General features: G+C 48.0%; 2 protein-coding genes across 4 annotated transcripts in view; one reads left to right on the top strand and one right to left on the bottom strand.

Moving 5' to 3' along the window:
* ANKRD45 (ankyrin repeat domain 45) overlaps nt 1-21,227 on the bottom strand; it is a 334,109-nt gene extending 312,882 nt beyond the window's left edge. The window contains exon 1 of the mRNA XM_063939970.1: nt 21,142-21,227. The gene's annotated coding sequence lies outside the window, so the exon portion shown is untranslated. The remainder of the gene's footprint in view (nt 1-21,141) is intronic.
* KLHL20 (kelch like family member 20) overlaps nt 2,975-24,251 on the top strand; it is a 133,247-nt gene continuing 111,970 nt past the window's right edge. The window contains exon 1 of one of the 3 annotated variants that reach the window (XM_063939968.1): nt 2,975-2,997. The gene's annotated coding sequence lies outside the window, so the exon portion shown is untranslated. Of the gene's footprint in view, nt 2,998-21,273; nt 21,465-24,251 lie in introns of those variants that run through there. The other 2 variants (XM_063939966.1, XM_063939967.1) reach the window with 2 other exon arrangements.

Below are 24,251 nucleotides of genomic sequence, written 5' to 3'. Positions count from 1 at the left end.
GGACACACAGAGCTGATCACGGGAGCCTGGGGGGAAGAGAAAGCTGTGCAAAAGGCTGCTTATAGCAGTGCTACCCTGGAGCTGATGTTATTATGACAGGGCACACTGCAGTGTTTTTTTCACATTTTTTTTTTAGTAAATTCGGCCATATCGCATTTCCTATTATGAGTATGGGAAATGCGATGTGGGTTACTGAAAAAATTACAATGAAAGGGTTTGCAGCAGTTTCACGAAAACTGCTCCAAAAGCCCTTTAATACATTTGAATGATACTAAAATAATGTGAAAAGGGTGTGAAAACACCCTCTTTCACATTTTTTTAGTAAAAATAATGTTAATAAATATGCCCCTTAGAGAGACTTTTTGTTTGTAGAATAGCTGCTTTATAGAGAGAGGTCAAGAAGTGAGTTATACACCTTTCAGACTGACAAATATTTCCCGGGTTATTGCACATGAACGCGCATCATCCCGGGAATTTGCTCAGCGTGAAAGGGTACTGAAAGAATATCCCGGGTCGAGCGTCCCGGCATTTCATCCCAGGTCTCGACCTGGGTTGAATCCGGAATTGTCCCGGGATGCAGTGCAGTGTGAATGGGCCCTACCCGGTATTCAGTACACAGGACTGTTAAAAGGCCTCTCATTGCAGCTTTCTTGGGCTCAGAAAAGATGATGTCATCATCCAGAGCCTGGGGAAGCGGAGTAGAAGCCCTGGAAGTGGAGGAGACAGGCAAAATGGCGACCTGGACAGATCAGGAGATCAGAGAGCTGCTCAGCATAAGGGGGAGGAGGAAATAAAGAGACAAATAACAGGCACAGTAAAGGATGCTATTATTTAGAAGAACATTGCAAAGCTGCTTGAAGCCAGAGGAATTATCCGTACACAACAGCAAGTTGTTAATAAAATGAAGACTCTGAAAAAGCAGTTCTCCCTTTGCTTGCCTATTGGGATCTCATCTATGTGAGCCAGAAAAATGTCCATTTCTAATGACATACATATGTATTTGCAAGGATTTCCCGGAGTCAGTGTAAACAGGGCTGTCCCGGGTCGATCCCAGGTCTAAGTGCAGTGTGAAAGGGGTCATTGCCGGGTTGTGTCACGGGATGCATCCAGGAACACATTCCCGGGTGTGACCCGGCTCTGTCAGTCTGAAAGGGGTATAAGTTGCCCTGTTTGGGCAAGGGGTTTATTATTTTGTTCCTTATTCTATGCTGCCAGTAAAGCACTATTTAATTTGTTTACTCAAAAAGCTGAGCTTGGACTCTGACTGCACCAAAACACCCCTCTACCGAGCTAATAACCAGGGCCGTCTTTTTGTATGGGCTCAATGGGCACTTGCCAAAGGGCCCCAGTAGTATACGGGCCCTATACTGATAGCTGAGGGTCTGCTCTTTCCAGGGGTACCAGATTTTTGAAAATCGGCCCTAGGGAACCAGAGATATCCTACTTCAAAGCAGTGGTCCCCATCTGAGCCTGTTAATTGCTCTCCCCCCCCAGATATCTCGGGCTCTGTCTAACATAGAGTAGTTCTGAGGGTATACTACAAAAGCTGGGACTCTCCCCTTTCACTGGACACTGACAGCTTGTCTCTACTATGCCCAGAACAAGAGATACCAGCCTTCCAGCGGCTGGTCCCTGCTCCAGCTCCACATGCCTGCTATGCAGTTTTATAATTTCGTTGGTGGATTGCTCTGGCTCCTGATCTCTGATCCCCAAGTCCCCAGTACTTCCTTAAAGGTGGGACTCTCTACTTTTACATCCCATGTAAGCTAAGAAATCTATTTCAAGGAATTTGAGATATCTGCAATCAAGCAAGCTGCCATCTCACCAGAAAATTATGAATATTAAGCCCACTCCACTATCTACCCCTCCCCTGCGTATTAAACACCCCCTACCGCCCTGGAAGTCAAGTACTGGGACCCTTTCATTCAGCGCAATGCCCCCTTATACAGTTTAGTGTTCTCCCTCTCACCGCATCTCCCACCATCTGTGCAGTAAGGAGTAATTAGCAGAAATTACTGCTCCAGGTCCTACATACTGAGTGGAAGACAGAACACCCACTACCGCCCGCGGGACAGAAAGCTGCCACTGATAGCACACCCCACCCCTACTGCTGGATGATGGGTAGGGGCCACAGTGCATTGCTGTGCCCAGGGGCCTACACTGCTGTTAAGACGGCCCTGCTAATAACCACATATTGTAAAGATGGATAGATAGATAGATAGATAGATAGATAGATAGATAGATAGATAGATAGATAGATAGATAGATAGAGCTAATTTAAGCTAATGGTTCAGTGGGGCATGCTGACATCACTTTGTCTCATACAGTCATGCCATTGAGACTAATTACAGATAGAAAATAATGCAGATGTTCAGTAAGAAACTCACATTGTCTCCATACTAAAGTTGAACTGTATTTTTGTTCTTGTCTTAGTGATAGTAGAGCAAATGTATGAAGTGGTGATAACTCTTTTCCTGTGTTTTCATTGAACAAAGTAGATAATACTGTTTCTCCAAAAAGTATGAAATGGCAGACCATGATCAAATCACAGTGGCGCCTTAGGTTTATATTATTAACACCGCTGCCATAGCGTTATGAGAATGACGCTATGGTTACTTCCTAGTTCTATTGCTGTTCATGCAATTCTCACACATGCACTGTCCGTTCTGAGCTCTCACGGTTTTGCAAGATCTCCAGGAGTCATCCCTCACTGCCTGCACTAAGCTAGTACAGGCAGGGCTGGGATCACCGGAGAGGTGAAACACCCTGCTCTGATGTCTCTTAGCGCAAGTGGTGAAAATAAGGCGGTACGGCGTACCACTAAGAAATTAGAAGCCGTTACGCCGCACCACCTGACCACCTTACCACCGGCAAGTTACAGTTTGTTTCAGTTTCCTGTCTGACACGAAACTGGCACAAACTGCAAGAGGGAGCATGGAGGCAGGTGCGGAGTAGAGTCCTGACATTGCAGCCTGCGGCACAATAACGAGATTTATGGTAAGAACTTACCTTTGTTAAATCTCTTTCTGCGAGGTACACTGGTCTCCACAAGGATAGACATTGGGGTGTAGAATAGGATCTTGATCCGAGGCACCAACAGGCTCAAAGCTTTGACTGTTCCCAGAATGCACAGCGCCGCCTCCTCTATAACCCCGCCTCCCTGCACAGGAGCTCAGTTTTTAGTTAACCAGCCCAATGCAGTAGCAGGAAAAGAGACGACAACGGTTAGTAGCCACATACACCACACTCTCACGACAGGAGAAGTGTCAGCGGCTAATGCCATACCAACCCAAAGAAGCTAAGTGCGTCAGGGTGGGTGCCTTGTGGAGCCCAGTGTACCTCGCAGAAAGAGATTTAACAAAGGTAAGTTCTTAACATAAATCTTGTTTTCTGCTGCGGGGTACACTGGGCTCCACAAGGATAGACATTGGGGATGTCCTAAAGCAGTTCCTTATGGGAGGGTATGCACTGTAGCGGGCACAAGAACCCGGCGTCCAAAGGAAGCATCCTGGGAAGCGGCAGTATCGAAAGGCATAGAACCTTATGAACGTGTTCACTGAGGACCACGTAGCTGCCTTGCACAATTGTTCAAGGGTCGCACCACGGCGGGCCGCCCAAGAAGGTCCAACAGACCGAGTAGAATGGGCCGTAATGTGAGCAGGAGCAGACAGACCAGCCCTCACATAAGCATGTGCAATCACCATTCTAATCCATCTAGCCAAAGTCTGCTTGTGAGCAGGCCAGCCCCGTTTCTGAAATCCAAACAGTACAAAGAGAGAATCAGATTTCCTAATGGAAGCAGTTCTCTTCACATAGATATGGAGAGCCCGTACCACATCCAAATACCGCTCTTTGGGAGACAGATCAGGAGAAACAAGTGCCGGAACCACAATCTCCTGATTAAGGTGGAACGAAGAAACCACCTTAGGTAAATATCCGGGACGAGTCCTAAGAACCGCCCGGTCACGGTGAAATATCAGATATGGGGAACTACAGGACAAGGCACCCAAATCCGACACTCTTCTAGCTGAAGCAATAGCCAGCAGAAACACCACCTTAAGGTAAAGCCACTTAAGATCAGCTGAACCAAGAGGTTCAAACGGAGACTCTTGTAACGCCTCCAAAACCACCGACAAGTCCGAAGGAGCCACAGGTGGGACATATGGAGGTTGGATACGCAACACACCCTGAGTAAAGGTATGTACATCAGGTAAGGTCACAATTTTTCTCTGAAACCACACCGACAAGGCAGAAATATGAACCTTGAGGGAGGCCAGACGCAGGCCTAAGTCCAGGCCCTGCTGAAGAAAAGCCAACAACTTGGCTATACTAAACTTGGAAGCGTCATAATCGTTAGATGCGCACCAAACAAAGTAAGAATGCCAGACCCTATAGTAAATCCGAGCCGAAGCCGGTTTCCGGGCCCGCAACATAGTTTGAATGACCGCCTCAGAAAACCCTTTAGCCCTTAAGACAGAAGCTTCAGGAGCCACGCCGTCAAAGACAGCCGGGCTAGGTCCTGGTAGACACAGGGGCCCTAAACGAGGAGGTCTGGGCATTGTGGAAGTAGAATTGGATGCTCTGACGATAAGGCCTTGCAGGTCTGAGAACCAGTGCCGTCTGGGCCACGCTGGAGCTATGAGAAGCAGAATTCCTTTTTCTTGCTTGAACTTCCGAATTACCCTGGGCAGGAGTGATACCGGAGGGAACACGTACGGCAGCCGAAACCTCCACGGCACCGCCAGCGCATCCACAAATGCTGCTTGAAGATCCCTTGTCCTTGCTCCGAAAAACCGGAACCTTGTGATTGTGTCGAGAAGCCATCAGATCTACGTCTGGAAGACCCCACTTTTCCACTAGGAGTTGAAACACTTCTGGATGGAGGCCCCACTCGCTGGCATGTACGTCCTGACGGCTGAGAAAGTCCGCTTCCCAATTCAGGACTCCCGGAATGAAGATTGCCGATATGGCCGGTAGATGGCGTTCCGCCCAATGTAGAATCCGTGAGACTTCCTTCATTGCCAGACGGCTTTGAGTGCCGCCTTGATGATTTATGTAAGCCACTGTGGTGGCGTTGTCCGACTGCACTTGAACAGGACGGTTCTGAATTAAATGCTGGGCTATGTTCAATGCATTGAAGACCGCCCGCAATTCCAGAATGTTGATTGAGAGGAGGGACTCCTCCTTGGTCCACCGACCCTGAAGGGAGTGTTGCTCCAGCACCGCGGCCCAACCTCTTAGACTGGCATCTGTCGTCAACAGGACCCAGTTGGATATCCAGAAGGGACGGCCTCTGCACAATTGTTGGTCCCGGAGCCACCAGAGCAGCGACAGACGGACCTCCGGAGTCAATGAGATAATTTGAGACCTGATCCGGTAAGGCAGGCCGTCCCACTTGGCTAGAATCAGCCTCTGGAGGGGGTGAGAATGGAACTGAGCATACTCCATCATGTTGAATGCTGATACCATGAGGCCCAGCACCTGCATCGCCGAATGTATCGACACTTGCGGACGAGAAAGTAAGCAACGAATCCTGTCCTGAAGCTTCAGGACTTTCTCCTGACACAAGAACAACCTCTGGTTGTGAGTGTCCAATAGCGCTCCCAGATGCATCAGGCTCTGAGCAGGGATCAGGGAGGATTTCTTCCAGTTGATGAGCCACCCGTGGGCTTGTAGAAACCGGACCGTCATATCTAGATGACGTAGGAGAAGTTCTGGGGAATTTACCAGGATTAACAAGTCGTCCAGATACGGCAGTATCCTGACCCCTTGACGGCGGAGTACCACCATCAACACCGCCATAACTTTGGTGAAGACTCGCGGAGCCGTTGTTAAATCAAAAGGTAACGTCCAAAACTGGTAATGGAGGTTGCCAATAGCAAACCTCAGGTATTGCTGATGTGACGCTGCTATAGGAATATGCAGGTAAGCATTCTGTATGTCCAGGGAGACCATGTAGTCCCCAGGTTCCAAGGCCAGAACTATAGAGCGAAGGGTTTCCATACAGAACTTGGAAACCTTCACAAACCTGTTCAATGCCTTGAGGTTGAGAATGGGCCGGGAGGACCCATTCGGTTTCGGGACTAGAAACAGCAGAGAATAGTACCCCTGGCCCCTCTACGCAAGAGGCACCTGTACTATGACTCCTGTATCCAGGAGGGTCTGTATCACCGAATGCAGAGTGTTTTGCCTTTGTCTGGTCCAACGGGACGTCTGTCTGGCAAAATCGATGAGGGGGTCGGTTTTTGAAGGCTATGGCATAAGCTCGAGTGACGACTTCCCGTACCCAGGCATCTGAAGTGGTCTTCAACCATTCCTGGGTATACCCTAGAAGCCAGCACCTCACCCTGGGATCCCCCAGGGGGAGACCCGCTCCGTCATGTGGCAGGCTTATCGGCCTAGGAAGCTGGCTGACGGGCTGCCCAGGCTCTTTTTGGCTTTGGCTTACCAGGTTTGGAAGTGCGGGCCTGCTTGTTGTACGCCTGACCTTTTGCTTTACCTGAAGGACGAAAGGGGTGAAAGGTAGTACCTTTAGCCTTCGACACAGAAGGAGCGGTACTTGGGAGACAGGCAGTTTTGGCAGTAGCCAAGTCAGCCACTATCTTATTTAATTCCTCCCCAAACAGAATATCTCCCTTGAAAGGGAGTACTTCCAGGGTTTTTCTAGAGTCCAGAGCCACAGACCAGGATCTCAGCCATAATATCCGGCGAGCCAGGACTGACGTAGTAGAGGCCTTGGCTGCTAGGATACCGGCATCAGAAGCCGCCTCTTTAATATAGCGAGAAGCTGTGACAATATATGACAAGCATTGTCTAGCATGGTCAGAAGAGATTTCAGCTTCTAACTCCAAGGCCCATGCTTCAATAGCCTCTGCAGCCCATGTTGCTGCAATAGTGGGCCTTTGTGCAACACCCGTGAGGGTGTAAATCGCTTTAAGACAACCCTCCACACGTTTATCCGTAGGCTCTTTTAGAGACGTGACGGTAGTGACAGGTTGAGCTGAGGAAACCACCATCCTAGCCACATGTGAGTCTACTGGAGGAGGCGTTTCCGAATTCTTAGACAGCTCTGGTGCGAGGGGATAGCGAGCCAGCATCTTCTTTTGAGGCACAAACTTCGTACCCGGGTTTTCCCAGGGTGCCTGACGTATATCCACTAGGTGATCAGAGTGAGGTAAAACTTGTTTAACCACCTTCTGACGCTTGAACCTATCTGGTTTCTTAGGAGGGACGGATGGCTCGGGATCATCTGTAATCTGTAGAATTAACTTAATAGCCTCCAAAAGATCAGGAACATCCACATGTGAACTACCCTCCCCATCAGCAGTATCTGAGTCAGAACCTGTGGGGTCAGTGTAAGTGCCGTCTTCATCAGACGAGGTGTCAGTGACAGCAGTGGATTATGAGGAGACAAGCACTCGCTTAGAGGACCCCTTGGGCTTAGGCGAGCGATGGTCAGACTTTTTAGTAGTCAGGGACTGGTTCAACTTCTTCAATTGAGCAGATAAATCGTCCGCCCACGGCGGGTTAGCTGCAGGGACCACATACGGTTGTACCGGCATTGGGAGTCCCATAGGGGGTGTAAGTTTATTAACTAGCGTATGTAGAAGTGTGGAAAAAGCGGCCCACGGTGGGTCATTATGTACCTCCGTTGCCACAGTCCCACAAGGGGGCAAGGAGCCCCCAGAACCAGCTGCTATATTCTCCTCATAGGGATCTGTGGCTTCAGCAACACCGGCAGTGTGTTCAGCCCCAGAACCGCTACCCTCAGAAGCAGACATAATATAACTTGCAGTATTAGGTAACACAGTACAATTGGCAGCAGCACAATACCTCTTACCCAAACCCCTGCGCAGTGTAGTCAGCACTAGCAGAAATAAAGGAGAGATATGGTGACTAAATCACAGAGAAAAATATGTATTAAAGTATATCTTTGTGAAAATCCTATATCAATATAAAACCTGACGCACCAAGCCCCCTCAGGTTATAGAATATAGGGATAGCAAGTTGAGTGAAAGACACGAAATGGACACCACTCAGCTAGCTAATGCACACACAGATAGTCACAGTTTGTACAATGCAGAGGTTATTACTAACAATAATACTGCACTGGACTAGCTTATATATATAGCTATATAGTCTATAGATATAACACTGCACAGTAAGAACTGGATGTATATCACAGGGTAATTGTACTAGAAAACCCTGACTAAATGCACTCTTTCTTAACTAGCACTGTCTAAAAAGGCAGGTAGAATACTTAAGTGTCATGTAAAGTCACAGCACTGACAACCAGGCGGCTTTACACAGGAGGATTTGCCCAAGCAGTCCCAGGAACAGTGAAGCTGAGAGATAATGGTGCCCAGACACTGACAGGGAGTGAGGGAGAGACAGATATGCAGCTCCAGGGCGGGAACATTTGCGGGAAATGACGCCCTGGGGCTGGGGGAGGGGCTTCAGGTCTAAGCCTTATCCCCCTGATGGCAAAACCACCGGGTACTGTGGGCTACTGAAAATAAGATTTTAAACCTACCGGTAAATCTTTTTCTCCTAGTCCGTAGAGGATGCTGGAGACTCCGTAAGGACCATGGGGTATAGACGGGCTCCGCAGGAGACATGGGCACTACAAAGAACTTTCAGTATGGGTGTGCACTGGCTCCTCCCTCTATGCCCCTCCTCCAGACCTCAGTTAGAGAACTGTGCCCAGAGGAGATGGACAATATGAGGAAAGGATTTTGTTAACCTAAGATTCATGCCAGCCCACACCAATCATACCATATAACCTGAAATATACGCAACCAGTTAAAAGTATGAACAAAAAACAGTATCAGTCAAAGACCGATTCCAACTGTAACATAACCCTTTTGTACGCAACAACTATATACAAGTCTTGCAGATTTAGTCCGCACTGGGACGGGCGCCCAGCATCCTCTATGGACTAGGAGAAAAAGATTTACCGGTAGGTTTAAAATCTTATTTTCTCTTACGTCCTAGAGGATGCTGGGGACTCCGTATGGACCATGGGGTTTATACCAAAGCTCCAGACCGGGCGGGAGAGTGCGGATGACTCTGCAGCACCAACTGAGCAAACGCAAGGTCCTCAGCAGCCAGGGTATCAAACTTGTAGAATTGAGCAAAAGTGTTTGAACCCGACCAAGTTACTGCTCGGCAAAGCTGTAATGCCGAGATGCCTCGGGCAGCCGCCCCAGAAGAGCCCACCTTTCTAGTGGAATGGGCCTTTACCGAATTCGGTAACGGCAATTCAGCCGTATAATGAACCTGCTGAATCGAGTTACAGATCCAGCGAGCAATAGTCCGCTTAGAAGCAGGAGCGCCAACCTTGTTGGCTGCATACAGGATAAACAGAACCTCTGTTTTCGTAACCCTAGCCGGCCTGGCTACAGAAATGTTTAAGGCCCTGACTACATCCAGGGACTTGCCAAGTCCCCCGTAGCCACAGACACCCCAATAGGTTGGTTCATGTGAAAAGACGAAACCACCTTAGGTAGAAATTGAGGACGAGTCCTCCACTCCGCTCTATCCACCTGGAAAATCAGATAGGGGCTCTTGGAGACAAAGCTGCCAATTCGTACACACGCCGTGCAGATGCCAAGGCCACTAACATGACCACTTTCCAAGTCAGAAATTTCAATTCAACTGTTTGAAAAGGCTCAAACCAGTGCGATTTAAGGAACTGTAACACTACGTTAAGGTCCGATGGTGCCACCGGGGGCACAAAAGGAGGCTGGATGTGTAGCACTCCCCTTACAAAAGTTTGGACTTCCAGGAGAGAAGCCAATTCCTTCTGGAAGAATATAGACAGAGCCGAAATCTGTACCTCAATGGAGCCTAACTTTAGGCCCATATCCACTCCTATCTGTAGAAAGTGGAGAAAACGGCCCCAAGTGGAAACCTTCCGTAGGAGCATTCTTGCCTTCACACCAATAAACAAACTTTCTCCAGACATGGTGATGTTTCACCGTCACTTCCTTCCTAGCCTTTATCAGAGTAGGAATGACTTCTTCCGGAAAAGTCTTCTCCGCTAGGATTCGGTGTTCAACCACCATGCCGTCAAACGTAACCGCGGTAACTCTTGGAACACGCAGGGCCCCTGCTGCAACAGGTCCTCTCTGAGAGGAAGAGGCCACGGATCTTCTGTGGGCATCCCCTGAAGATCTGAATACCAGGCCCTTCGAGGCCAATCTGGAACAATGAGTATTGTCAGTACTCTTTTCCGTCTAATGATTCCCAATATTTTTGAGATGAAAGGAAGAGGAGGAAACACAGAGACCGACTGAAACACCCATGGTGTCACCAGGGCATCCACCGCCACTGCCTGAAGGTCCCTTGACCTGGCGCAATACCTCCAAAGCTTCTTGTTGAGGCGTGATGCCATCATGTCTATTTGAGGAAGCTCCCAACGACTTGTTATCTCTGCAAAAACGTCTTGAAGAAGTCCCCACTTTCCAGGATGGAGATCGTGTCTGCTGAGGAAGATTGCTTCCCAGTTGTCCACACCCGGAATGAATATTGCTGACAGAGTGCTTACGTGATTCTTTGCCCACCGCAGAATCCTGGTGGCTTTCGACACTGCCACTCTGCTCTTTGTACCGCCTTGGCGGTTTACATGAACCACAACTGTGACGTTGTCTGATTGAATCAGAACCGGTAGGTCGCGAAAAAGATTCTCCGCATGTCGTAGGCCTTTGTAACCGGCCCTTAATTCCAGTATGTATATGTGTAGGCAAGCCTCCTGGCTTGACCACCGTCCCTGAAAATACCTTCCTTGTGTGACTGCTCCCCATCCTCGGAGGCTCGCGACCGTGGTCACCAGGACCCAGTCCTGAATGCCGAACCTGCGACCTTCTAGAAGATGAGCACACTGCAGTCGCCCCAGGAGAGACCCTCTCCTGTTCTGTGTCCAGAATCATGCCTAAGAAAGACAGCCGAGTTGTTGAAACCAACTGTGACTTTGGTAGATTTAGAATCCAGCCATGTTGCTGCAGCACTCTCAGGGAGAACGACATACTTTTCTGCAACTGTTCCTTTGATCTCGCTTTTATCAGGAGATCGTCCAAGTACGGGATAATTGTGACTCCTTGCCTGCGCCGGAGTACCATCACTTCCGCCATTACCTTGGTGAAAACCCTTGGGGCCGTGGAAAGCCCAAACGGCAACATCTGAAATTGGAAATGACAGGCCTGCACAGAGAATCTCAGTCACGCTTGATGAGGAGGATAAATGGGGACATGTCTAGTGACACCATAAAATCCCCCCCTTCCAGGCTGTAGATCCCTGATCGATTCCATTTTAAACTTGAACCCTTTTAAGTACCGGTTCAGGGATTTTAAGTTGAGAATGGGTCTGACCGAGCCATCCGGTTTTGGTTGCCCCAAATAGGGTTGAATAGTACCCTTTTCCTTGCTGCATTAAGGGAACCCTGATAAACACTTGCTGTAGACACAGCTTTCGAATTGCAGCCCACACTATCTCCCTCTCTGGGGGATACTTTGGTAAAGCCGATTTGAAGAATCGGCGGGGAGGCACGTCTTTGAATTCCAGCTTGTAACCATGGGACGCAATTTCCATCGCCCAAGGACCCACATCCGACTGAACCCAGACGCGGCTGAAGAGTCTAAGACGTGCCCCCACCGGAGCGGAGTCCCTCAGTGGAGCCCCAGCGTCATGCGGTGGATTTAGCAGAAGCCGGGGAGGACTTCTGTTCCTGGGAACTGGCCTTAGCAGGCATTCTTTTTCCCTCTACCCTTACCTCTGGCGAGGAAGGAAGAGCCCCGACCTCTTCTGGACTTATGCGACCAAGAGGACTGCATCTGATACTGCGGCGTTTTCTTTTGTTGTGGGGGAACATAAGGCAAAAAAGGTAGATCTACCCACGGTAGCTGTTGAAACCAGGTCCGCGAGACCTTCCCCAATTAAAAGCTCACCCTTGTAAGGCAACATTTCCATATGCCTCCTTGAGTCGGCATCACCCGTCCATTGGCGGGTTCACAGCATATATAAGACTGCGTCTTTGATGTGACCTAAGGTCAATAAAATGGTATCCCTATCTAGGGCATCAATATCAGCTGACAAGGTATCCGTCCAAGCTGTTACCGCGCTACAAACCCAAGCCGATGCTATTGCCGGTCCGAGCAAAGCTCCTGTATGTGTATAGATTGATTTTAAGGTAGTTTCCTGCCTGCGATCCGCAGGACCTTTTGGTGTTGCCGTGTCCTTTTTGGACAAGCGTGTTAACGCCTTGTCGACCGTGGGTGATGATTCCCACCGTAACCTGTCCTTTGAGGGGAAAGGATACGTCATAATAATTCTTTTGGGAAACTGCAGTTTTTTGTCTGGAGTTTCCCCAGCTTTTTCAAATAATATGGGGGAAACGTTACCTCAGGTTTCTTTACCTTAAACCTGTGTACCCTCGTGTCAGGGACAGAGGAGTCATCTGTGATATGCAAAACATCTTTTATTGCAATAATCAAATAAATGAATACTTTTTGCCACCCTTGGGTGTAACCTTGCATCATCATAGTCGACACTGGAGTCAGAATCCGTGTCGGTATCAGTGTCTACTATTTGGGACAGGGGACGTTTTTGAGACCCTGAAGGGCCCTGTGACACAGTCACCTCCTTGGACTCTGCTTTGTCCAATCTCTTATGTAATTAATTTTACATTTGCATTTAAAACATTCCACATGTCCAATCAATCAGGTGTCGGCGTTGCCGACGGAGACACCACAATCATCCGCTCCACCTCCTCCTTAGATGAGCCTTCCGCTTCAGACATGCCGACACACATGTACCGACACAACCCCACACACACAGGGATATTTTTATGGAGACAGATCCCCAATAAGGCCCTTTGGAGAGACAGAGAGAGAGTATGCCAGCACACACCCAGCGCCACTGACACCGGAAATAGACTTCCCAGATAAAACAGCGCTTTATATAAATATATATATATATAATCACATTATATACATTCACTGCTGCCATCAAGTGCCCCCCCCCCCCTTTGTTTTGCCCTGTGTCTTCAGCAGGGGAGAGTTCGGGGAGCCAGCTCCATGCTGTGGAGAAAATGGCGCTTTCCGTGCTGAGGGACCAAGCTCCGCCCCCCTCACCGGCGGGCTTCGGTCCCGCTCATTTTTACAATACTGGCGGGGGTTATGATATATATTGCCTCTGTAGCCTATATATGTATGTCTGCCAGCCACAGAGGTTTATTGCTGCCCAGGGCGCCCCCCCCTGCACCCTGCACCCATCAGTGCCTTGTGTGTTGTGTGTGGGAGCGCTTACCTCAGTGAAGATCTGAAGTCTTCTGCCGCCTTGAAGTCTTCTTTTCTTCTTATACTCACCCGGCTTCTATCTTCCGGCTCTGTGAGGAGGACGGCGGCGCGGCTCTGGGACGAACTGGGGGGTGAGACCTGCGTTCCGACTCCCTCTGGAGCTAATGGTGTCCAGTAGCCTAAGAAGCAGTGCCTATCACTTAAGTAGGTCTGCTTCTCTCTCCTCAGTCCCATGATGCAGGGAGCCTGTTGCCAGCAGTGCTCCCTGAAAATAAAAAACCTAACAAAATTATTTTTCAGAGAAACTCAGGAGAGCTCCCCTGTAATGCACCCTATCTCCTCTGGGCACAAGATCTAACTGAGGTCTGGAGGAGGGGCATAGAAGGAGGAGCCAGTGCATACCCATACTGAAAGTTCTTTGTAGTGCCCATGTCTCCTGCGGAGCCCGTCTATACCCCATGGTCCTTACGGAGTCCCCAGCATCCTCTAGGACGTAAGAGAAAATAGTTTAGAGAGAAAACCTGAACTGCACCCATGCCCGGGTGATCTAGTGGGATCGCCTGTACTGCCACAGTGTCCACCGCCAGCGCGCGTGGCCCGCCTCCCACTGACCGCGCCGGATCGCGATAAAGACCGGGTCCCGCAAGCGGGACCCACTTACCACCTCCCGAAGCGCGGCCACGTGATCCCGGAGAGCTCCCGTCGTGCATGCCTGACGTGAAGAAAACCGGAGCCTCCTGCTGTAGTTACCCGGCAACCAGGGCTCGGGAGTGTACAGCGCCGCTGGGGAGAGCTGGAGCTGCAGCAGTGAATGTCTTCTGACATTTACCACCACTGCTGCCCTTGAAGTCTTCACTTTTTTCTTCTTGGAGCAGCCCCTCTGTTATGTGCCTGCTTACTGCAGCACCAACTACAAAACTGAGCTCCTGTGCAGGGAGGCGGGGTTATAGAGGAGGCGGCGCTGTGCATTCTGGGAACAGTCAAAGCTTTGAGCCTGTTGGTGCCTCGGATCAAGATCCTACTCTACACCCCAATGTCTATCCTTGTGGAGCCCAGTGTACCCCGCAGCAGAAAAAGTTTTTTTGGCAGACACAGTGGCGTGACTTCATGACATTGCACTGCTGCACACTGAAGAGGAGCCAGCCAAAATAGCCGCCCAGGAAGACGGAGCAGCATAGCAAGATAAGTTGGGGAGCGGGAGAGGATGATGGGTGCCGGGCTGAGAGAGAAAGAGGCGACACAAAGCAGGGGGGAAGGCTTAAAGACACAGGGTGGCTGACAATGAGGAGGACCCTGAAAGACAGAGACACACAGAGGGGGAGACTGATGATGCACCCAGGGGGAGGCTGATGATGGACACAGTGGGGAGGCTGATGATGGACACAGGGGAGAAGGCAGAAAAACGCAGAGTGAGAGGCAGGGACAGGCTGAGAGACACAGAGTGAATGGAGATGGGGGGGGGGGGGGGGAGAAGGGGACCACAGAGTGAATGGGCGGGGGCAGGCTGAGATACAGAGTGAATGGGGGGGGGGGAGGCAGGATGAGAGACACAGTGAATGGGGGGCAGGATGAGAGACACAGAGTGAATGGGGGCAGGCTGAGAGACACAGAGTGAAGGGGGGCAGGGTGGGAGACACAGAGTGAAGGGGGGCAGGGTGAGAGACACAGAATTAAAAGAGGCAGGTTTAGAAATGCAGGGGGAAGATGATGGTGTGGCTGAGAGAAGCTGGGGAGAGATGGTGGTGTGGCTGAGAGTATCGGGGGGAGAAGACGGTGTGGCTGAGAGATGCAGGGGGGAGATGATGGTGTAACTGAGAGATGTAGGAAGTAGAAGGTGACACAGCTGCATACCCACCAACATTTTACACATAAAATCGGTACAAATTCGAAAAGGGCCCTTTTCCTATACTTTCAATGGAAGTTTGGAGAGCCAAAAATCGGTACAGACCATAAATTCTTTTACTGTACCTGCCAAAAAGGTACAGTTGGAGGGTATGCAGCTGGCATGAGTCTGATTGCATCTTCCGGACCATGTGATATCCTACATAAATAGTGACTATCAACTAAAGACGCTGTCTGATCAGGGAGGATACAGTTCTTCAGTGGTTCCCCATTGTGAGAAACCACCATAAAGGTAAGGTGCATATGGAATGTAAATGAATGTTCTCAGAGTGACGAGAATGGGGGCGTGTCATGATGCCACACCCCCATTTAAATTGACCACACCCCTTGTTGACCATGGCCACACCCATTTTCTCTGCACGCGCAAAGAAATTAGTTTTACTTGCACGACTGCTTAGCTGCTGAGAAAAGGGACAATTTCATACACTGCGGTAGACTGAATTAAACTTCTAAAACAGACAAGTGGAGGTGTTGCCCATCACAACTAATCAGATTCTATAATTTTATACAATGAAGTAAGAAATGACAGCTTAAATCTGATTGGTTGCAATGGGTAAAACCTTCACTTGTCTGTTTCAGAAGCTTTTGTAAAATTAATCCCTGTGGGAAGTAACGGATTCTAGTTCAGGCCTATGGCGGCTCTCATTGCAGTAGGGTTTTGGTACAACACATATTTATTGTACTGGACTGTACACTTGTGTGATATTTAATACATAGGTTACGGTAGGTCCTCACAAACAATAAAGACCATTGAAGTTTGAATGTTTTTATCAAAATATGAACCAATAACATTTGTATTATGCAAGTTATCTACATAAACACTGAAAACAATTGTGTTGTATTTTTTTCTGCTAAACTGCTGCTTGGTTTAGCTACATTTATTTCTTAAATTATTCATAGGAGGGAGGTAACAGTGGCATTGCCTTTATTACATGTGGAACTGCTGTGTGCTGCAGAGTACAGGAGGCAGTCTGGAGAAAAACTCGTCCTCAGCTCAGCAGACCAGCGGCACACTTGCGCACTACACATGGCACAATGGTTGAAAAATGGTGATCTATTCTAAGCTCTTACTACTGGGACAACTTACTTATTTGTTAGTGAATGAATGCAGTGCTACAATGTGATTCCAATCACTGGCAGGAACTGTGTTCATTATATTAAACCCCACAGTCAGCAAAGGAAGGTTTGTATCATGATCACCCAATTTGACTGGCAGGAGGGCAAACCTTGGTTTCATTTCTATATAAGTGAACCAAGCACATACTGTATGTTCATCAGTGGTCCTACTCCTCCAGTTAACTTCCCACAACAGTGGTACAGCTAGGAGAGTGCAGGGCGAGCAACCACTCCCTCTGCTTAGAAAATGTTAAAAACAGCGCCTATCCACGTTACTGATTGAAACTGGGTAGAGTCAGGGGAGGGTAAAGGGAAAAGACTCTGACGGGAGTACGGATGCAGTTGACTCTACCGCCAACTTCCCTGTTGTTTATGAAAAAAAAACTGAACTGCGATTTATGAGATCCAGGGACTAATATATTTTCCAAACTCATTCCCACACCACTTATTACCTGGACCGCTTTGACAACTAACACTTTTGATGTTCATATGTTTCTATGGGCCTAATTCAGACCTGATCATAGCCGGGCAAAATTTTGCACAGCTATGATCAGTTACTCAGACATGCGGGGGGACGTCCAGCACAGGGCTAGTGCGCCCCGTATGTCTGGCTCTGCTCTGCTGCACAAGTACAAAAGCATCGCACAGCGGCGATGCTTTTGTACTTGACGAGTAGCTGCCTACCGGCGCAGCTCCTGTGTGCTGGCATGGAGCTACTCGTCGCTGTCCGGGTCGCAGCGGCTGCGTGTGCCATCATGCAGCCGCCGCAGCCCGCCCCCACACGGTCCGGACACGCCTGCGTTGCCCGGATCGTGCCCCTATAACAGCGGCCAAACGCCGCCGGCCCGTCCTCCCGCGCCCACCGACCACCTCTGCCTGTCAATCAGGTAGAAGCGATCGCAGGGCTGAGATGGCCGTTGGTTGTCTGGCATGTGTCGGCGCACTGCGGCACAGGCGCAGTTCAGACCTGATCGGCTGCTGTGTGAAAATGCACAGCAGCGATCAGGCCTGAATTAGGCTCTATGCCTTTTGTTAATTATCATACATAGGGGTATATGCAATTGCCGGCGAATTGCGGCAATTTTTCGCCCGTTTTTTAATTCGACACAATTCGACCGTCGAATTCCGGCAGGTGGGTGCCGGAATTCTACATATTCAATAAAAAACGGATTCGACAGTACCGCTGTCGAAAAACGGCCGATTTGACGGATTTTGATTAGATTTTTAAAAATTTTAAAAAAACGGGAAAAAACTGTAAAAAACCCGAAAAAAAATTGCGTGGGGTCCCCCCTCCTAAGCATAACCAGCCTCGGGCTCTTTGAGCCGGTCCTGGTTGCCAAAATACGGGGAAAAAAATGACAGGGGATCCCCCGTATTTTAACAACCAGCACCGGGCTCTGCGCCTGGTCCTGGTGCAAAAAATACGGGGGACAAAGAGAGTAGGGGTCCCCCGTATTTTTTGTACCAGCACCGGGCTCCACTAGCTGGACAGATAAAGCCACAGCCAGGGGTCACTTTTATACAGCGCCCTGCGGCCGTGGCATTAAATATCCAACTAGTCACCCCTGGCCGGGGTAACCTGGAGGAGTGGGGACCCCTTCAATCAAGGGGTCCCCCCCCCCAGCCACCCAAGGGCCAGGGGTGAAGCCCGAGGCTGTTCCCCCCATCCAAGGGCTGCGGATGGGGGGCTGATAGCCTTGAGTAAAATGTAAGAATATTGCTTTTTCCAGAAGAACTACAAGTCCCAGCAAGCCTCCCCCGCAAGCTGGTACTTGGAGAACCACAAGTACCAGCATGCGGGTGGGAAACGGGCCCGCTGGTACCTGTAGTTCTACTGCAAAAAAAATACCCAAATTAAAACAGGACACAGACACCGTGAAAGTATAACTTTATTACATACATGCAGACACACATACTTAACTATGTTGACACGCCGACTCTGGCTTCGTCTCCAATGTCGACATCCGGGGTACCTGAAAATAAAATTATACTCACCTGATCCAGTGTACTGGTCCTGGACGAATTTACTGTGTAAAAGCACTGTTGTCGAATTTACAATCTTCAATTGAATATACTTTTGTCGAATTGCCGCATTTGTACCATTGCAGAAATGTCGAATTTGACAAATGTCGAATTTCAAAAAGTCGAATTTGGAAAGTCCGTTTTTTTGACAAAAAGTACTGAATTGCATTGTCAAATTTTTTTTTTTTTGTCGAAAATGTCCCGTTTTTAGACATTTTCGGGAATTCGACCGCAATTGCATATACCCCATAGCATACTGAGACATCTGTAAATATAGTAATATTGAATTTGTAACTGCATGCTTTATTTTGGATCTTTTTATGCAGGCAGTAGGGCCCACCAGGGATTTCCACTGTACTCCCATTGGCCAGTCCAACCCACACAGATACCTGCATGTGTCTGTGAATTATTTTCTTTTCTTGATAAGGCAAAGCAGCATAACACTTAGTACAGACTATGCACCTAGAGATCCCGTTATGTCAGATGTTATTCATATATACACACATCTCTATATATATCTCTATATATATCTCTATATCTCTCTCTCTCTATATATATATATATATATATATACATATGCACACACTCACATATATATATATATATATGACAGTGACATGCTTTATACTGTAAAGTGTCCCCAAGTCCTAGCTGCCAGCATTATATGTGACATACCAGTACGGATAGTGTAATTACTGTTAGCATTACTGCCTCACAGCACTAAGGTCATGGGTTTGATTCCTACCATGGTCCTAACTGTGTGGCTTTTGTATATTCTCCCCGTACGCAGAGCCGGCCATAGGCATAGGCAAACTAGGCAATTGCCTATGGCATTTGATATGCCTAGGGGCATCAGCAGCTCCTGCTGATTAAAATGATATGCAGCATGCCTATATTCTATGTGTAGCATTTCATACGCAGATACAGCCACAGTCTCACACAGTATACAGGCATGCTACATATTTTCATCAGCAGAAGCTGCTTGTGCATCCTAGTCACATAGCAATGCAAATAAGGTGCATTTTCATAAAAAAAGGTGCCCGACGTTAGCATTGAGGCAAGATTTATGAGGACACGTGTATACAAGCAGAGGCAGAGGTCACAGAGTTAGTGGCAGTGTGAGTGCTCTGTGCATGTGAGTGGGTTGGTTGTGCAGTAGTGTTCGGAATATGTGTAAGGAGCATTATGTGTGTCATGTAAAAATGCATTAATAATGTGCAAAATATGTGTAAGGTGCACTATGTGTGTCATTATGTGTATAAGGGCATTAATAATGTGCGGCATATGTGTAAGAGGGTACTACTGTATGTGTGTCATTATGTGTAAAGGGGCACTAATAATGTGCAGCAAATGTGTAGGGGGCACTATGTGTGTCATTATGTGTATAAGGGCATTAATAATGTGCGGCATATGTGTAAGGGACATTATGTGTAAAAAGGCATTAATAAAGGTTGTCATAATGTGTAAGGCGCATTATGTTTATAAGGACATTAATAATGTCTCTCATATGTGTAAGGGGCATTACAATGTGGCATTATGTGTATAAGGTGCTCAACTATGTGGCGTTGCGTATAGAAAGGGCACTACTTTCGTCTAATGTGAATAAAGAGAAATAGGGTGTGGTGTAATGTGAATAAGGAGCAATTCAGTGTGATGTAATGTGAATAAGGGGCTCTACTGTGAGGAGTAACGTTTATAAGGTAAAGTGATACTACTGTGGGATGTAATATGAATTATGGACACTATCGCATGATCAAATGTGAATAAAGTTGCAGTACTGTGTGGCGTAATTGGAATTGGGGTTACTATTGTGTGGCCAGCAAAAGCACACCCCTTTTTGGGCTGAGCACCAAATGTGCGAACTGTTCCTATTTAAAATATAGGGGGTACAAACACCAAAATAAGGACTGCTACGGGTGAGAGGTGATGGTGCTGGGAAAGAGGTGCAAGGTCAGAGGCGGAACCAGCAGTGGTTCTAGGGGGCACCAGCCAAAATCTTGCCTAGGGCATCATATTGGTTAGGGCCGGCTCTGCCCGTACGTGTGTGAGTTTCCCCCGGGTTCTACGGTTTCCTCCCACAATCCAAAAATATACTGGCCCTCATTCCGAGTTGATCGCTCGCAAGGCGAATTTAGTAGAGTTGCTCAGGCTAAGCCTACGCCTACTGGGAGTGTATCTTAGCTTCTTAAAATTGCGACCGATGTATTCGCAATATTGCGATTACAAACTACTTAGCAGTTTCAGAGTAGCTTCAGACTTACTCGGCATCTGCGATCAGTTCAGTGCTTGTCGTTCCTGGTTTGACGTCATAAACACACCCAGCGTTCGCCCGGACACTCCCCCGTTTCTCCGGCCACTCCTGCGTTTTTTCCGGAAACGGTAGCGTTTTTATCCACACGCCCCGAAAACGCCGTGTTTCCGCCCAGTAACACCCATTTCCTGTCAATCACACTACGATCGCCGGAGCGATGAAAAAGCAGTGAGTAAAAATACTATCTCCATTGTAAAATTACTTGGCGCAGTCGCAGTGCGAATATTGCGCATGCGTACTAAGCGGAATTTCACTGCGATGCGATGAAAAATACCGAGCGAACGACTCGGAATGAGGGCCACTGGTAGGTTAATTGGATCCCAACAAAATTAAGCCTAGTAAATGTGTGTATATCTACATGTGATAGGGAATCTAGATTGTAAGCTCCACTAGGGTAGGAACTGATGTGAATGGATAAATATTCTCTGTAAAGCGCTGCGGAATATGTGTGCGCTATATAAATAACTGGTAAGAAAGAAAGAAATTAAGAAATACCAGCGGGCGGCCCCGGCATCTATCACGCTACAACTCCTATCCTGGCCAGTGCTGCTGGAATGTGCTGCGGGCGGAGACTATAGACTGTAAATAACGCGTTGCTATGGAGACCGTGGCTCTGCCGGAAGTGCGGGCCAAGCCTCGCTCTGGAAGAGCGGAGAGGGAACTGTGCGATGCTGCTTTCCCCGGTGACACAGCTGCGTCTGCTGCCGCTGCCCATCGTCACTGGCATGGGAGGGGGACGGTGACACTTCCGCTTACACCGCTAAATGGAGGTATTCCGGCTATATAGGGTGAAATGAGCTGAGAGGCTGCAGGTAATGGTGAGAGACAATAATACTATGTATTTACTTTATATGTGCTCCTGTAATGATTGTTATACACGGTATGCATGTATGTGAGCGCTGGTTGCTCCTGTACATATCATACATACAGCGATGGTGGTGCAGCTGTCAGTGTATTACCTAGGCCGCCTCTGATTAGTCATGAGCCCATTCTACAGCTTGTGATTCCCTAGCTATCCTGGCACTAGGAGCCAGACCATGAGGTTTACTCAATGCTGGGACTTTTAGTTCTACACCAACTGGAGAGCCATAAGTTACAGATCTCCTATTTATAGGTGGGTTGCCTGCTATCTGAGGGCTCATTGAGTTGCTACTACAGTTCTCTGTGTAACATTTTCTTGATTTATTGCCATTTCTTGCTGGTTTCTTTCATTTTTGCATTTATGTATTTTTATATAAACAGCAATTATTTATTTATCTATCTGATAGACCACAATTTCCCATTGCTAAGGTTTTAGACAAGAGGGAGGGGAGGACAAATTAAGGATGTGTGGACCTGTCAATGTGCTTCAGCAAAGGCCCCAAGCTGGAGTGGCCACACCCACTTACGTGGTTTTAGTGGAACGGCAACTGTGAATGAGTCCTCAATAGTCAAATGTGGTCTATCCACATAACCTCTTTGTACCAGTTTACCTCTCCATGAAGGGAGTCTAGACTCTACTATCTCTACTTGCGTCTGAATATGGGTAACAGTGCGGAATCCGGGCTTTCATAAGTCGGATAAGTCTTCTGAGGACATGTCGTGGGCATGTACTGTAGGCAGAATTGTGGGTTATGGAGAGATCCGTCTGATTATTTTTTAGCACATCTCTTGCACCAGTTGCACTAATACTGATGATGGCTTCTTTCACGTGTGGGTGGATGGAGATTTTGCAGCCACATAGAAGTGTACCACTCTGAATACGGAAAAAGATCTGCATTCATTTCCAAATCGGTAATGCAGCCAGCTTGCATGTAAATCTGAATCGACTCTTGGTATGCACGGTGTATGAATTTGTACCGTTGGTCAAATGGATATAATTTTATAGACTAAAGGGGAATTAAGGTGTCTGTGAAATGCCACCGGTACACTACCATATCTCAGCCACCAGTATCATCAATATACCAATGCACAGAGGTGTGTAGAAAAATGAGCGATGTTGGTTTACTGTAGATCTGAAAGGCATGCGCAACCAAAGATCATGACGGCACATTGCCTAAACACAAATGGCACCTACTTAAGCCACTACACACAAACTGTAAACTTGTAGATGCTGTGGATTCTTTCCTAATGGGATTCTCCAGCACTACTAGTTACCGAATGAATCACAGAGGTGTTTTTTTTCTTTTCTTCCTCTCAATGTGTCTTGCACGTTGTTGCAAAATTTTCCTATTAAGCATCTCTTATAAAATCTGTCATCATCGCATCATTGACTCTTGAATTACTGTAACATATACCATCTTGCCCAAGGTTTCATGTATTTTTCCTAAGAATCTGAGACTGCATTATGGAGGTCTGTTGCTGAATTGATAAGTCTGATATTGAAGTCAAAGTAGAGTAGACTCTTGGCTCAGGCTCGGTACGGGATGTCGACAGTCCGGATGCTGTCTGTCAGGATACCTGATGGTTAGAATCCCAGCACATTTAGGTAAGTAGGCTAACCCACCCCTCCCACAGCCTAACCCTAGCCCTCCCCTAAGTGCCTACTCGCGCCCCCCCCACACACACACACACAAACACACAACTGTAAACTCTGCACATCTGTTTCTTGAAAGTGTGAGGCAACAGGGGGGAGCAGCTGCCACCTGCGATCTGTTGGGCAGTTGTTATGTACAAGTAGCTGTTTTCACTGCAGTACAAGCCGGTGTGGAATGGATCTGCCTATTGGAGTCCCCTGCTGCACTAACCAGTCAGGCGTAAGCAGCAACTTAAAACACTGGATTCCTTTAGTGAGAGGCAGGAAAGGGTGCCCAGTGCCTTCCTAAACAGTTAAAAGGGCACTTGTATGCAGATGAAGCAGAGCGAGTTCCAAAAATACCCAGTGTTGGTGCTGAGACAGACATACAATGCGATATCACAGCGCTGCTCTTGTAAGTCCCTAATTGTAAATATTACATCTACAGATTTATTCTGTGTGTGCGGCAAGGTTTGGGGACTCAGTTTTTGGGTTGCTTACCTGATGACGTGTGATAGGTCTCATTTATTAGTTTATGAAGATGTGCATTTAGCATCCCAGCACTGGGGATGCTGGCAGTCATGTGACTGGTGTCAGAACACCGGGAATCCGTATCACACCAGTTACACAACTGATTGTTGTATGGCACATCCAAAAAAAAAAAAAAAAATACACCTCAGTTTCTCCCAGAGATGGGAGAGACTGGGTGGGGACAGAGTTGTGAGGGAGAGAGCGATGAAAGAGAGATGGGATGGGTACAGAGATTCTGGAGAGAGATGGGAGGGGTGCTGATGAGGTAGAGCGTCTCATGAGATAAATGATACAGACCGGTGGGGTGGGGGTGGCAGATGAGACAGGCACAGTGATGACTGGGGCATAAGTAGACCTTTGTGGGCCCCATAGCAACACTTTTGTAAGCTGCCCCCCCACGGGAATGATGGGGAGCGGGGGTGCTCTACCTGATGCTCACTGGTCTAATTGTCAGAAACTGTAATAGGCCCTACACACTGGCCCATACCACTGAAAGATATGAACGATCTCGTTCATTAATGAACGAGATTATTATTTATTACCAGTTAGTTATATAGCGCACACATATTCCGCAGCGCTT

This window comes from Pseudophryne corroboree, chromosome 9 (assembly GCF_028390025.1).
Source record: "Pseudophryne corroboree isolate aPseCor3 chromosome 9, aPseCor3.hap2, whole genome shotgun sequence".
NCBI classification, from domain to species: domain Eukaryota; kingdom Metazoa; phylum Chordata; class Amphibia; order Anura; family Myobatrachidae; genus Pseudophryne; species Pseudophryne corroboree.
The sequence above is the reverse complement of the archived record's forward strand: the minus strand, read 5'-3'. Positions and strand labels throughout refer to the sequence as shown.